Below are 16,358 nucleotides of genomic sequence, written 5' to 3'. Positions count from 1 at the left end.
TTAGTCTGGCAGTATGACTATGAAGAGCAGTTATGACAATTAAAAGACTTTTTTTAAGTCAGCTCCTTCTGAACGTCAATTACGTACAGTATATATTTTGACAGTTGTTGGGACATTATATTTTATTTGTATTGTTGCATTTTTCGAGGTTTCAATTAATAGCGCAGGGATTTCCCAAACAGTAAACTCAATTTCGGCTAATCCGGGTTTTTCACTAATTTGGGTTCAAATTGGTCCCAATCTGCACGAATATATTTTTATATTTATTTATTTATTTATGTGTGTGTGTATATATAATTTAATATAAAATTTATATATGTACATATATTTTTTTTTTGATGGGGTTTATGAAATATTTTTGGAACCTTTTTTTCTTAGTAATTATTATTATTTTTTTTTTTACTGTTTGAATATTCTTCTAACACTGGTCTTTTCAATTGATGGAGACAGTGGCGGATCTAAATATTGCCGCCAAGTTCATTAAAATTTGAGAACCAAGGTTAACCAAACACTGCATGGCATTAAGATCCTCCAACATTTAGATCAACTGATTAGGGTAACACTTTACATTAAGTGTCTCTAATTACTGTGTATTTATTAGGGATGGGTCAGCGTAGTCGAATACACGAAAACAAAAAAACAATTCGAATAGCATTTTACATATTTGAGTACATGAAAAAGTCTTACTACTAGTAGAAGCAAACGCATGTTTTTTTAAAATGCCGACGCTTGACAAGTGTTCAGAATCACTGTTAAACCCTGCGCGTTCATGTGAATGAGACTGGCATATTAAATTAAAGACCCTAATTAATGCTTGTAACAGCAAAGTTCTACAGTAAGCGTATTCTGTTTGAAATTGCAGTTCAATGTAAAACATCTACTGTTGACTTCCTGTGAATGGATGGAGTAACGTCAACATTTGCACTGACCATTGAAAGTGCAACCAGGTGGGTTCCTTGTTTTGAGTTATTTACAGGTTACTGAATAAGCGAAGTGACTTGAACTAAGACATCTCGTCTTGGACTCGGATGAGGGAACTTCACTTTACTTAGCGGCTTACACTTATGATGCTGTCTGCTGTAGCACAGATACAGATTTGCCTTTTATTCTGTGTAAGCGCACACGTATTTATTAACTACTATGTAAATACACAGTAATTGGAGACACAATGTAAAGCGTTATTATTATTATTAATTTCTTAGCCGACACCCTTATCCAAGGCGACTTACAATTGTTACAAGATATCACATTATTTTTACATACAATTACCCATTTATACAGTTGGGTTTTTACTGGAGCAATCTAGGTAAAGTAACTTGCTCAAGGGTACAGCAGCAGTGTCTCCACCTGGGATTGAACCCACGACCCTGCCGTCAAGAGTCCAGAGCCCTAACCACTACTCCACAGTTATTCCGATTGGACACCAATTTAACATACATCTCCTGATGATTACAAATGGATGTTCTCTATAACAAATGTGACACTCTCAAAAGCCTTTTCTTAATATTTCATCAACAATACACTGTATACAAGCGGCTGAATACCTGTAAAAATGTACGTGCAACATGAAGACAGACAACAGGCATGTTCAGAGATTCAGATACACTCACAGCTAGTTGCACAGAGACCAAAAAAGCCCAATGGCAAGTTAGTCTGATAGTAGTGCTATTGGGCAACTTCCATTATTAGATGGGGAATTCTCAAAATCATAAGCGAACATGCACCAATATTACCTTGCACTGTAAAGCCCCTATTTAAACGAGTTTCCAAGACAATACATGCTTCGGTGTTAAACATAATCAAATGAAGCAGGTAACACCGTCAGAAAATAGGAGGCACTTTTTTACACAGAGAATTGTGAGGGTCTGGAACTAGCTCCCCAGTAATGTTGTTGAAGCCGACACCCTGGGATCCTTCAAGAAGCTGCTTGATGAGATTCTGGGATCAATAAGCTACTAACACCCAAACGAGCAAGATGGGCTGAATGGCCTCCTCTCGTTTGTAAACTTTCTTATGTTCTTAACAGGTTTTAGTATGTCAGAAATCTGCATAAAAACAAAAATACTGTAGCAGTGTGAAGTGGAAAGGAACTTCATTTCTTCAACTTCTTTTAAGGGTCACATTTAGTTTAAGGCTTTTCGTCTACTAAGCAGGTCGTGTGCTGCTTGCACAAGACAGACGCGTCTCTTAATTCCAATTTAAACACGTTTTATTTGCTGAACGCTGATAAAGGTTTTGACCTAAGCATTTGTCCTATTTGACTTCTAGTTTTACAGGCTTGACGTCACTTTTACTTATTCATTCCTCCACAATTGGGCTTGTTTGTTTGGCATTTTAATCTACAGCATGCCCTTCCAAACATATGTACAGCATGTTTGGTGTTTGCTTTATGAGTGAATGGAAACCTTGGACATATCAATGTGTAGCTATTGAGAGATTAAAGATGGAATGTTTTGCAACTCTGGGAGGTTTAGGGACATTAACAGTGTTAACTGTATAAAACTGCACTCAGCTGAGGTTTTCAGCTTCGTAGCTATTTAGCAATGTCTGTGCAGCAATAAGAAGTCACTGATGGAATCCTAAAGGTGTATATCAGATCTCACGATAGGAGTTATCTGACCAAGTCCCACTTTAGTACGTAGATGTTTCAGAAGGGATTACCTGCTGCTCAATATTTTACAGTAATATCACTTCTAGTCCGACTGTTTCCAATGGCTGCTATGATGTATGAATTTGAACCTAACTGAATAATGTTTATCCACATTGCATCGCCGGTTCCACTCCCATCACAAGAAAACTGGCCTGGTGGTATGTCCTTGAACTGGAGCGGGAATGTTCCCCACAGTATCCGTGTGACAACGGCCTTCATGACTTATTCACTTTGGGAGATCGGGAGAGTGACGGATGGGAGAGGAGCATCACACTTGTATTCCTGATGCAGAAAAATACCAAATCATTCAAACTGTCTGATTTGTATTCTTAACATCCCATTTACTTTTATTTAAAAATGATTCTGCAGCTCTAAAAGAACAGGTACTGTCTCTGAACCAGTACTGTCTGTGCTCCTGGACTGTGAGATCTTACATGTATTATTTTGGCCATGTGGTCTTTTACAGCGAGGACAATGGCTGTTTTTTTTTGGGTGGTGAAAATTTTGTACAATAAAGGAAAAGAAAATGTGTTAGTATCATCTATAAACCCTCTAAATACAAAATAGAGCCATCGTGATAAAGTGCCCACCCTGTGCTTTATTTACAGTATCTACCAGTAGAAGTTTGTGACAGTCAGCCTTCTTTATAGCCCCCCCCCCCCATTCCAAGACTCCAGAACTAGGATCACCTGCGTTGGATAATTACATGCTCTGAATTTTTTTAGTAAATACATTTTTGGGAGGGGGATCAACCTTCCCAAACATGTTTTGCATTTAACCTACAAAAAGATCAAGGTTGGGGTCAATTCCAATTCCATTTTCTTTTTAAAATCAATTCCAATTCACATTCTCTCTTATTCAATTCCAACACGTCGTTGATCAAAATTTCTATTAGCAGTATTCTGTTAAAATGAGCTTCTCACAGTGGCAACAGACTACTTCAACTGAAGTCACTGTTAGTCAATTAAATTGGCTTCAAATAAAAGCAGCTGAACAAATCACAAACACTATGCCTCTAAAATATCAACTCCGATTCAAAAGGAAATGGAAATTGATTTCAAAAAGGAATTGGGGGAGGGGGAGGAATTGACCCAACCCGATCAAGGAGGCATTTATTAAGGAATAAATCATGCAACGTTAGGTGTCCCAAGCCAAATGAGACCACTCAACGAGAGATGCGGTCTATTATCTAAATAATGACCGTTGCGAAGGGCATTAATGCCATTATAAACTGAACAAATGGTTGAGTATGAAGACATTTTTCAAATATTTTAGTTTTTTTGTATTTTAGGCTGCTTGACAATTATGTTGCCATTCAAAACAGGCTAATCTATTTCCATCTCTCCTCTCTTTTTTTGTGTGTGTATGTGCTCTATTTTTGTAAATGAGGGGTGTCTTTCTCTGGCAGAACATCTAATTGTCGCCTTTCTACTCGCGAGCTGAATCATTTCAGCTGCTCAAGTGAGCCGTGCAGAGATGCTATCGGTTAGTCCCTGGTTTACACAAACAGCTTCCAACCCGCTGGATTTAAACCTGTGAAATTGCCTGATAATTACGCTGTGCCGCTTCCGAAAGGGATAAAGGGATTAAATGCATTTTAAAAAAAAAAACAGCTATTATAAAATCAGTAGATGTTTGACAGTGGCTTTAACAGAAAACAATTTCGAGACGGTGAGGTTTTTTTAGAATTAGGCTGCAGTACTCCAGACCCTTCCACCATTCACCTCGAGTCAGATCCGATTCGGGACACAGGTGAGGGGAGTTCTCTAAGCCCACATCATAAAACCTCCTCACAAATTCAGGCTTGTGACTGCACAGCTGTGATGGGAGACTCTTATGTTACCTGCCTGTACTGTGCTTGACTGCAGCCTCTCTGTCAAGAGCACTAAAAATGTACATTTATATGTCAATTAGTAATTGACAATATTCCTGGTTTATAATCCTTTTATCATTATACTATATTTTCTCTAGTATTGTACTTGAAACTCAGCAACCCTGCGTGAACATTGGTTTTATGGGGAAAAAATGCTGAAATCTGAGTGGAAATTTCCCTTTTGACCAAAAAACCATCAGTTACTCAGGGATGAAATCTCAGCTCAGTCAAGCCATTATTCCCACCAACAGACAGCTTGCACAGCTGTACACAACCATAAAAAGGACTCATTTCTTTGAAGGGCGATTGACATTAAAATCTTTCTTAATGTTAATTCTTCAAGCCAACATTGGTCAAACAAATAAATAAATAAGACCTTATTGGCACTTTTAAAATCTTTTTTTTTTTTTTTTTTAGTACGTCAAGTTGTTTCTGGATGATGGCCCGGGCATTCCCTCTGTTTAATTACCCCAGAGCACTGATCCGTGGTATTTCAGTTTCCTGGCTAAAGCAGAGGATGGCATTTCGACTTGGCTTGTACAATACACTAAGCTACAGCTGACATGAAAGCTGTCCATCTCAAAGAAAGGATTGCACGAAGCAGTTCTAGTTCATTCATATCAGAGACAAGAAACTCCTAGCACTTGATGAAGCTGGTGTAGTGCAGTGCAGAATCCACTATAAAAAAAACAAACAAAAAAAAAAACATTAACTACAGAGATCTATTGACAAATTGATTTGTTTGGAACTAAATTTCCATCCATTATGCTTTACCTGCCTGTAAAACCTGGAGGTATATATAATCTCTCCGGATCCCCCATCGCCCCTAACAGATAACAGTATTTAATATTACGGTTGGAAACAGAATAGGCATTACACCTTTCGCTATTTATTTGTGCGCCAGGACAGATCCCTTGAGGTATAACACTGGGGGAGATTAATTTTTCATTAATGAATTGTGATTTCGTTATGTAAACTTCACACGTATAATGGCAGTTGATATATCTGATACCTTATCTTTACACAGACAAACAAAGTGACTAATATTCAGTTGCAGGGGAGGTGCAGACAGTTTGTTACTGAAATAATTTACATAATATTAAATACAAATTTAAAAATATCACTTAATACGTGCAACCCGTGTTTAGCATGCCAAATACAGCTCTTAATACTAGCAGCACTAAATGTCCCCGATTTCAAGAGACAAACCAATCAAATTTGGCGTTGAGAAGAGATTCCTCACCCATATTCTTGTGTACCTCTGGATTCTTAATGGTAACATTTTCCAAATACGAAAAAAAAACAAAAAACAAAAAAAACCCTGTGGTTCAAGTTCTGTGTGTTGGGTAACTTGATACAAAACCAAATTCAAAAATAAACTAGGAGTCTCACTTTTAATTATCTGAAGGTTTACATTTTATGATTGGACACGTTTAAAACGCTATTGGGAACGAGACAATTCCCTTGATAAACGTTGCTGTGGAAACGTGCCAGATATTTATCGGGATTCCTCAATAAAGACATTCTTCAGCAGCAAATGCTGCGATTTTTATTCGGAGGATCTGCTCCTGCAGTTACACACTTGTGATGTGATGGACTTGGTACGTTGGAGTTTCGCAGCTCAGTCTTTTGATTGGGAATGTTTGTTTACCAGAAAAGCCATCATAAGAAGCTCTGCATCACTTTCTATGCATTCCTGCAGCAGGTATCTGTGTGTGTACAGCACTAAATCACATACCGAAAAGACCGCAAAAAGAAATATTTAACGCCAAATAAATTGGCCCACACTGCACACTTTATAAACACCAAGGCTAACACTCTTTACATCAACCTAGTTAGCAGAACAGAATGCACCACAGACCCAAGAGCTAGGCTACTGTAGCTAGGACTCTCAGAAAAAATGTGAAATCGAAAGTTTTACAAAAACATTTTCTGTTTTCAGAGGCCACAACGCCAAAAGCACTAAAAAGATTTATATTACACATTCTCTCTCTATTTCATAGACACGCATGCACATCCTTTTTAGCGCCAAGTATTATTTAGGTTTGCAATTTATTATAAACAAACGATGACTGCTGTTGGCTGGTCCTGTTCGGCAAAAAAACAAAATAAAAAATAAATAAATAAAACTTTTGTAAAATAAACATATGCATTCCAAGTTGCGGTTAACAGAGAGAAATCACTCAACTCAAATTGCATAATCCGATTCCCTTTTTCCAATTCAAATTGGCTGTTTTGACCAAGTGATCCATCAAAACTGCTTTATGTTAATGCAATCCGAGACTGCTTTTACAAAAAAAAAGTGCGATGGGTTTGTCAATCACCCTGTAAACACTTGAAAGGTCTTGACTGGAAACCACGACCGAATACGTGGTCTGTTGACCCTTGGATAACCCCAGATTGTGACAACCAACCAACCAACCAACACCACAGGAAATCTGGACAACCCACAAAAAAAGGTTTAAAAGATCCATTCACATCACAGCCAATTTCATGTTGTAAGACAGATCTTGACACCCAGTAAGACTGTACGATCATACCGCCCAATTTATTCCCCCTATTTGCACTTGTGTTCCACCTTATAACTAGAACGCAACTACAGTTAGGAAGGAGAGTGACTATAGGTTTTTTTTTTCTTACATGTTTTAATCCTGTTGTCTAATTTATAACCATCCAAAATGGCTGTATAACACAAAACACATGTGTAGTGGTTAAACCCAGGGATGACGTTGGACGGAAGGTCATTCCTTGGCTATTAAAGGCTCAACTTGCTAAACAGTAAACAGAAAAGCAAAGTCAATTTGCAACTTCCGTAGTGCAAACACATGTCGTCAGCTTATTTTTGTCCATGGGTGAGAAGTTACATTACCAACACCAAAAAAGGTTTAAGAAACATGACCTATAAAGCAAAACATTAATTCAAATCTGGAAGTACAGGAGTTAATGTCAACATGCAGCAGTTCCACAATTCAGAAATAATATAATCAAATAAAAGTAAATCCAAACCATCAGAATACTGAATTCACTGTCTAAAGCTATTGATGAAATTAAGACAATAATGAAATCAACAAAATAATTGTGGAAAGAGTGAAAAATGAATTCCTGCAGGAGACCGTGAAATGTGCTCAGAAGTGTTGTTTTAGTCAATTAGTCAAGCCAGGGGGGGATACCCTGCTTATCGTTTAGGTAAACTGTAGCGTTCAGTATCCGCTAACCAATCATCTTCTGCGGACAGGCAGAATAAATGATAGATCATACAGGCTGTGCTTAGCTTGTCAAACGGGTATGGGCTGGCCTCCGGTGTTAGTCCAACAAATGTGCTTTCTGTCACAAAAGGTAAATGATCTTGTCTGCCATTTAATGTCATCATTACCCTGGAGACACTGCAATAAAACCACAACTCTGCACATTGCTCAATCAGGCTGATGTGAAGTTACCTTTGCTATTTTACACAAACAGCTTCCAACCTTTGCCCTCTTATTTTTTAGTTTGCACAATAAAAAAGGTTTAGTCAGTATGATAAAAATATATGCAATAATACATCACAATCAGAAGGCCTTTTCATCTTTAAAGAATTTGTCTGAAATAAAATCAATTGCCTGCATATTTTCATAAAGTTATTGGTTTCAATACGCGCCCTGCACACAGATTGAGGATCCACACTAAACTGTGTGTGGTGTCTACAAGCACACAAACCAGAAACTACAGGAATCGGATACATTTAAATATCTTCTAAAATCATGAAAAACCCCAACCTCACGTCAATCAGGAGAGGGGGGAAGTGAAAGTGGTACCAAAAACGCTTAAAAAAAAAAAAAAAAACTTTTAAAAAGCTGGCTTAATCCTACATGACGAATAGGGTTACTTTCAGTATCTTTACAACTCCCGTCATGTCATTACGTTGACTGATAAACTATATATACAAGCGGTCGTAAAATACAGGGCGGTTTCCATTAAACTTTGAGCAGTGTGCTGAATTTTCTTCAACCTTGACGTCTGACTAATTTACTACAGGCATGATTCATTTTCATACTCTTCATCCCTCTTGATTATGCGGACTGTGGGCTCTGAAAGAATGGACCTCTCTTCATTAACTGCGCTCCAGTGCGATTCTCTGGGCTGCAAAATCCACGTTCTGATGAAACATTCTTCTTCTTCCACTGCAGAAGTTTCTCACTTGTAAAAATGTAAGTGTGATATAGACAGACAGACTACCAAGGCACCTTTACAGTATATATACAGTATATATAGAGTGGTAGCAAATTCTTACATTTCTATTGGAGGATTGCAACACGCTTGCGAGATTTAAAACGAGGTTACAATTAGAAACTGAGAATCTTTTTCTTGCTCACGAGATTTAAAGCTATATTACAGTTCGAGAGGGAGTATTTACACACCTGTGGAATTTAAAACAGAATTGCCAATTGTGGTGAAATTAAAATTATATATATATATATATATATATATATATATATATATATATATATATATATATATATATATATATAACCGTGATCCTAAGGATTTTGTTGTGGAAGACAGCAAAGGAAAGAAGGTACAATTGAAGTGTGCGGGTACTGTCAAGTTACTAATACTATACCTAGACAGAAAAACGCCCAAGGACTTTGGAAAGTAACCGAAAACAATAATTTCATACAGTATTAAAATGTGAAAGACCAGAAACTTGAAAATAGCTGAAAATAAGCACAGAATGTACACGACACCCTTAACTTGTCCTCAGCTAGTTCTGCGACATGGTTCTATAGAAACAGTCTGCCATGTCAACAGGGTGATGTTTGTGTGACAACATCGTAAAGCCTATGGAGGTATCTCTTTGCATTGGGATCATAGAAAGGGCTAGAAGATAGCTGGAGATCGTGCTTGGTCCCCAACCAGGCACACAGGAGCAGTATGCTACAATACTGCAGAAAAATGAAATGATTGTCAGTACCACACAGTAGGTTATGTGCTCTAATATAATGTAATGCCCCTCTGCATTCATGCTATGCGATGTATGGAATACTTGCCTACCTAGCCAGTCGTTGCTCCTATGGCTTCCCAGATGTTTGCCTTCCTCTCAGCTTCCTTGTAGGAGATAAGGGAGGGATCAAAGACTTCAGGGTGCTTGGTCAAGCATGTGTCGTCGCCGCTTGGCTGCGATTGGTTAATTCACAGAGGTTACGGCTCTGGATTTGATTTGAGCAGCACCGCGGTGTTCATATCTCTCTGGTCTGTGCAGCACCATTCAGTAACAGTAGCGATACTGGAGGTAAAATGCTGTCCGATAGCCAAAGGCATCACGTCCCTATTGTGAGTCCCAGCCTTAAAAGTAATTACAGAGTAACACACTTCATTTGAAGATAGCATATTGTATTAAGTATTGCATTACTTTTGATATTGAACCAACAGAAAAATCAACACCCTCTTTAACCGAATGCTTAATGTGATCCAGACATGATTATTATCCAGAGGTTTTCAGTCTAACATGAATTCCTATTATGAAATTCTTGACACATTCCGAAAGACTTGTGTTAATCCCCAACATTAATTCATTATCAACAAGCTCTACAGTGAGACTTCAGTCAATGTTAGAACAAGTTAATTTCTCCACTATGCTTTTCACATTGAGTCAAGCTGCTTGCAGTCTCCCCAAAGCGAGATACGAACGTCACGATTCAAAACCTATGACGATATGAATCATGACACGTGACGGTTCTGACGGGCTACTACTGGTGCATAATAAGATCAAAATGATCATCTAATGACGAGCCATTTTGTTAAATTAAATGAGTTAGGGGAGCACAACATCATACCAACTACCTAGTCTTCATCTAGAATTGATTATTGTAATGCACTTTTTTCTGGTGTCCCAAATCGTGTGGTATTCCGCTTGCAATTTGTTCAGAAAACCGCCGCTAGAATTCTGACTAAAACCAGGAAAAGTGAACATATTACCCCTGTTTTGGCCTCTCTACACTGGCTCCCTGTGCAGTATAGAATTGATTTGAAGATTTTGCTGTTAACTTACAAGGCCCTGAATGGATTAGCACCTAGTTATTTGCAGGAGTTCCTGACCCTGTATCTTCCAAACCGCACTCTGAGATCACAGGATGTCACAGGATATAAACAGTGCTATATAAATGCAATAAATATATAATATACATTCAAGAACCACTTGGAGAACTATAATGAGCGCTGCTTTTGATCTTGTATCACGATACAAGCGATACATACCTCTATTACAATACACCATGTAAAGAACTACAGTCAATCGATACACCCTTCAGTACGGTGTGCAATCACCATATCTACTTGGATAATAAAATCGCAATGTGAAGATACTAATCAAGCACTGTAGGAATGCAAAAAGGACTCAGCCTTATAAAGAATGTATCCATTTTCCAACCGAGTAAAATGAAGGGCTATTGACCACGATTCCTTGTTAAGTGGTCCTCTCGCTTCAGCACCTTTGCAGTTTTAGGGTTTGGGCAGAGTCTAGTAACCACAGACAGGTCGAAAGAAACATGGTGATTTTTCATCACAAGATGTTAGACTCTGACAGACATATGTTGTCTGTCTAGTTGCATCAAAGAAAGCTATTAACTGCTTTCTAAAACACATTATACTGGACAGAAGAATTTGGTACCCAAGGACATTAGCCCCTCAAATCCCCAATATTGCAAAACAATATTGCAAAACCCACAAAACACAGTGAAGTTGTTATGCACAACCTCTGCTCTGCTATAAGGAATAGTCCAGTACACTGTGGAGTTTACTGCAGTACAGTGGAATTCACAACTCTCATGCATACGGCAGTGGCAGGTATCTGTATAAAACGGACGTCCACATCTACAGAGCAGCTGTCCTTGAGCACTGTATATAGTCTTACACACGTAATACTGTGTGACAGTAAGCGAAAATCACGATTGCATTCATTTACAGCTAACCTGGCTGTCGTTCGCAAACTACAACGATGCAGAGCTTGGCTAAGCGAACAGTCAATTAATCAATCTGTCTCGCAACAGTCTGAAATGCTAAACAGCAGCGGCTGTTCAGTGCATCGGTTTCATTGTTAAACCAGTCCAATCTTCCCCATGATATTTGTAGACTTCAGCACCTATGCCCCTTTCACGTTGGTATGCTCTGCCCGGGTCAGACCCTTCCCGGGTCGGGACCTGGTGTCATGCAGGTCGGGTATGTGATTTCACACTGCTTCTGATAAAGCAGGGCTGACCTGGGTGACAGAAGTAAATACACCACCTGCATATCAAGCCCCGGAATCAGCTTGTTACTGACGCCATTTCTATTTTAACCGAGAGCACTAATTCAGGTTTGGGATCAATTCCTGTTTTCCTGTCCTTTGAGGGACTTGGAACTGACATTTTAGAGTTATAATAATTTCATTTTAAGCAAATTTAACTGACTAACCGTGACTTCTAGTTAAGTTATTTATCGCCACAGTGAGAAGCTTGTTTTACCAGAACACTGCTAACTGCAATTCTGATCAATGTCGTTTTGCAAAATATTAAGGAGTGAATGGCAATTGGAATTGAATAACAGGAACTGACCCCAGCCCTGAACTACTTGTGGTGCACACTGCTTATAATCTCTTCTGGTTTTTAAAATCAATGTTTCGACCCTTAAGCTTCAGTAATCCTTTTCTAGCTACTGCTGAGTCTGACATACACTTTCTAGAAAGATTACTTCACTTTAAATATCACTGAATGTACTCTGAATGCACTGGTACCCTCCTAATGCTCTCTGCGCAGGAAAGACTGTCCCTCTAAGAGAAGATATCTATCTCCGTGTCATTCACCTGTCCCACTGCAGAGAATTTAACTCCATGTCTTACAGCAATTACTCCTAACTAAAAAATAAAAAAAGACCATCTTTCTCCAAGTAAAGAATGCATGTGGGATTAATTTGTGCAGACAAAACATGAACCAGGTGGCTTGACTATAGTGCTGTAGCTTCAGTGATGTCTCCAAGTCAACGCTACCGACGGGAATTAAAAAGGTAGGAGAATGTCTTTTTAAAGCTTGGTGGGCGAACAACGATGTAATAATATTGCAGTCACGCCACTATACGTAATGCAAAAGATCATCATTGTGACACATCACCATACACTGCAGACTTGTAATAACGTAGCAGTTAACACAAGATACAGTGAACCAATAAATCATTTTAGAAACACCAGGATTAAAAATAGTCAAGACAACCTTTATCAAGATGTACATTTAACCCTTAACTATTAAAAACACTCACTCGGGCTATATTTATAAATAGTAAAATATATAATTCATTGTAAAACACTTTGACTAGGTATTCCTCAATGTCTTCATAGTCAAAAGGTCTTTACTGTATTAAGCTTTTTATTATTTATATATTGCCCTGTTTGTTAATTGTGAATCATAATTGCTTTTAAACCCTAGTAAATAGTGCTCCTAAAACGCGACTGCGCACTAATATTTAATCATTTCCACAAAATGTCATTTCTAGTTCAAAGTTGTCTCATTGGTATAATCAAAAGACTACAGTTTAACCCCTTATGTTAGAACTGCAGACAGGAATCCACATCTCTTACTATGCAGCGTAAATCAAAGAAAACCGCACAGCTTTCTCGGGTCCATTTATTTGGAATTCCCAGTTTGAAAAAAAAACAGGACAGCACTAAAATATACTTGGAAAAACACGCTGGAGCAGTAGACTGGCTGCAATAGCCATTAAAAAAATCAATGTTAATTCATTCATATATCACATTAGACGCTAATGCAAGATCCACAGGGAAATACTAATGCTATGACATGCCCTGACATGCAGGGTGGGGTGGAATAATGCATTTGACCAGGAACACTATGTAGCAAAAACTTTTTACAAATGGCCTTTGGTATTTTAAATATTTTAAAAGCTATAGATCCACCTTCTTTAGGAGTGGTCACGACGGACTGCAAATTGTAGTGGTTTCTAGTTAATCTGTTTGCGTTTGTAAAAACGAGTTGTCGTCAGCAACAAACAAACAAACAAATATAGGAACATATTTATTGTAGAAATCGCAACAATGTTGCTTCGTTGTTTGACGTTACAAGTACAAAACTGCAATGCTCTGGAACGATTTCGTAACATTTGTAGAAACTATATTAGATGAAAGTTGTGTCGTTGAAATATGGTTGTTTTATTTATTTTAAATCAACCACCTAATAATAATAATAATAATAATAATAATAATAATAATAATAATAATAATAATAATAAACCTCAAACTTTCATCAGCCAAACAAACCTAGAAAGGCCGCTGATGTGAAATCTCTAAACAGACGACTGTGCGTGCAGTCACAACGATTAGTTTTTTATTCTCAGTGTTTCGGGGAATCTAAAGACGTTACGTAAACACTTTGAAGCAGCTCAGAGTATATCAGCGTGTGTTTGTTTTTACCAGAATCGCTCTTGTTTTAGTCATATGATAGAGCAAAGATTAGGTTTGTCCGACGCATCTAGGCTGCCTTGCCCTCAGCTTCCAGGCCTATTGTTTTCCCCCACAGTGCAAATACCCAACATCAACTCACTTATTCTCCCCGCATAGGGTTGGAGGAGTGAGCGATGGCCTCAGTGTGTGTGTGTGTGTATATATATATATATATATATATATATATATATATATATATATATATATATATATATATATATTAACTTAGTCGTTACAATGCAGTCTTGTCAAATGACTTAGTTTTCAATAATGTATTAAAACGCAATCTGTATAGTACTCGCTGACTACTTTAGTAACAATATAAAGACAATAAAAAAATACATTAAAAAAAAAAACAAAGAAAAAATAAAATCAAGCATTTTACTTTCACTAGCGAAAGACGTAAGACGATTTATGGGGCGTTTTTAATTCTGACACACACACACACACACACACACAAAAATACCCACAGCGGTCTTTGCAGTTCTGAATTTGAATATTTATGTAAAACAAACGCAAGTACAATGCATACGTGCGTTAAACATCTCTCTTTAAATTGTGTTAATGCACTATTCGGTCTTCAGCTAGGCCTAGTAAAACAAGATACACAAGGTGGAGAAGAATGCTGTATATTTTTCACCTCCCTTGATTGAGCTCAGAACATTTCAAGCGTTCTTTAGAAATCTCGATAGCTTAACAATCAAAACGAAGAGTCCTGGTGCAACAAAATGTACTATTTAGTCACCAATAAACAGGACGATTATTATTATTATTATTATTATTATTATTATTATTATTTTCTCCAAAAACAGGTAGGCCTGTAATCATTAAAAAAATACAACCTCATTATATTGCACTCTTAAGTGAGTGCGAGGGGTTTCGCTTTTATAACACATTTTTTTGACCCAATCATAATCATCTCTTTACAGCAATTTCATTCCCCGACTACCTTTCGTTGTACAGCGACCAGTTTTGTAGTTTTCTGTAAAAAGGTAACAAAAACGAGCATACATACCATAGCATGCCTCTCCTTTTTTTTTCGCTTGTGTTGTGTCCGCTCCGCGCACCAAACCCCAACCGGTTCGATAAATAAATTAATTAAAACAAAACAAAAAAAAAAAAACACCTCCAAACACAAAATATCCTTATTTCCTGTTTTGCTTCGTCCCACACTTCACAAGATCTCAATTTCTTTGTCAATTTTGGTACGTTTGTAACATTTTTAAAATTTCCTTTTTTTGTCTTCTTTCTTGGTGTTAGAAATCCTTATGCACCTTTGAGACCTCATCCACGGGATAAATAATGGAAAAGAGGGGGGGGGGGGGGGGGGCGTACAGATACTTGTTTTAATGTCTCGTCAGCGGGCACACCACGTTGTATACTAGCGATTACTTATATTGTTGTTGTTCATAAAGACGCAGTGTATTTTAAAATGTTCAGGCTACTGTGGTTGTCTTGCCCTCCCTTTCGGTACGCGTATCGCTGCGCTTTGGTTTAGGGATTACTCTGCTTCCAATAATGGCGGAACCTTCTCCCGTCTCTTTCTCCTTCGACTGTAAAAGAAAAGGGAGACACTGAATCAGACTCGCCCAGTGGCGCATGCACTCAATTACAACACAAAACCAACACAACACGCACACGAACACACACTTACACGTTTAAAAACACGCAATTCAAAACGAGCATATATTATCTACTGTGCTAATATAACGGAGAGAGGCGGGGAGTTTAAATACCTCATTACGTTTATGACGCATATAAAAATTGATTATTCTGTCAATCTGAAAACCAGTAAAATATTTAGAATATCGCCTGGATCTGTTTTTATTTATTTTTTTATTCAAACCAACCACCGTACTGACAAATGTGTCTGACAAATTATAACTACCGCGTTTGATTAGAAAATATATCTATACCCCATTTGATTTGTCCGATACTGCACGCAGTAGTATTACAGTACTCAGAGAAAATAGAAGATGTGGAATATCAAACTATTGAATTATAAAGAAATTTTGTTTTCTAGCAATTCAAAATTAAATGTTACAATATAAACAAATAATATATACACACAACACAATTGTGTAAACATAGGTTTTCAATGTTATTGCATTTATTTTATTGTAAGTACGCTGTTTAAAAGGTACTCACGTTTACGAATAAGCGTTCCCTATACATGTTTTCCACGGTACATTTGCATGGTGCAGTTGTCCGCTTTTCCCATGCTAATATACATTTAACATACCTCGCTACGCTTTATACAATGTTTACCTATGTTTTACTATTATTTTACTGCGCTTTATTACACTTGGCTATGCTTTTACTATGGCAAACGTTTAAAAGGGTTTCCATAAATTGTTTAAAGATGTAGTACT

General features: G+C 37.6%; 1 protein-coding gene across 2 annotated transcripts in view; it reads right to left on the bottom strand.

The window, feature by feature from the left end:
- Positions 1-15,720, bottom strand: part of LOC117396267 (rho GTPase-activating protein 35-like) — a 53,284-nt gene extending 37,564 nt beyond the window's left edge. The window contains exons 1-2 of one of the 2 annotated variants that reach the window (XM_059004930.1): positions 15,641-15,720; positions 15,002-15,539 (exon numbers count right to left, since the gene is read on the bottom strand). The gene's annotated coding sequence lies outside the window, so the exon portion shown is untranslated. The other variant, XM_033994734.3, reaches the window with a different exon arrangement.
- Between the last annotated feature and the right edge of the window lie 638 nt (positions 15,721-16,358).

The sequence above is a fragment of the Acipenser ruthenus genome, chromosome 30, assembly GCF_902713425.1.
Source record: "Acipenser ruthenus chromosome 30, fAciRut3.2 maternal haplotype, whole genome shotgun sequence".
Classification (NCBI taxonomy): Eukaryota; Metazoa; Chordata; class Actinopteri; order Acipenseriformes; family Acipenseridae; genus Acipenser; species Acipenser ruthenus.
The sequence above is the reverse complement of the archived record's forward strand: the minus strand, read 5'-3'. Positions and strand labels throughout refer to the sequence as shown.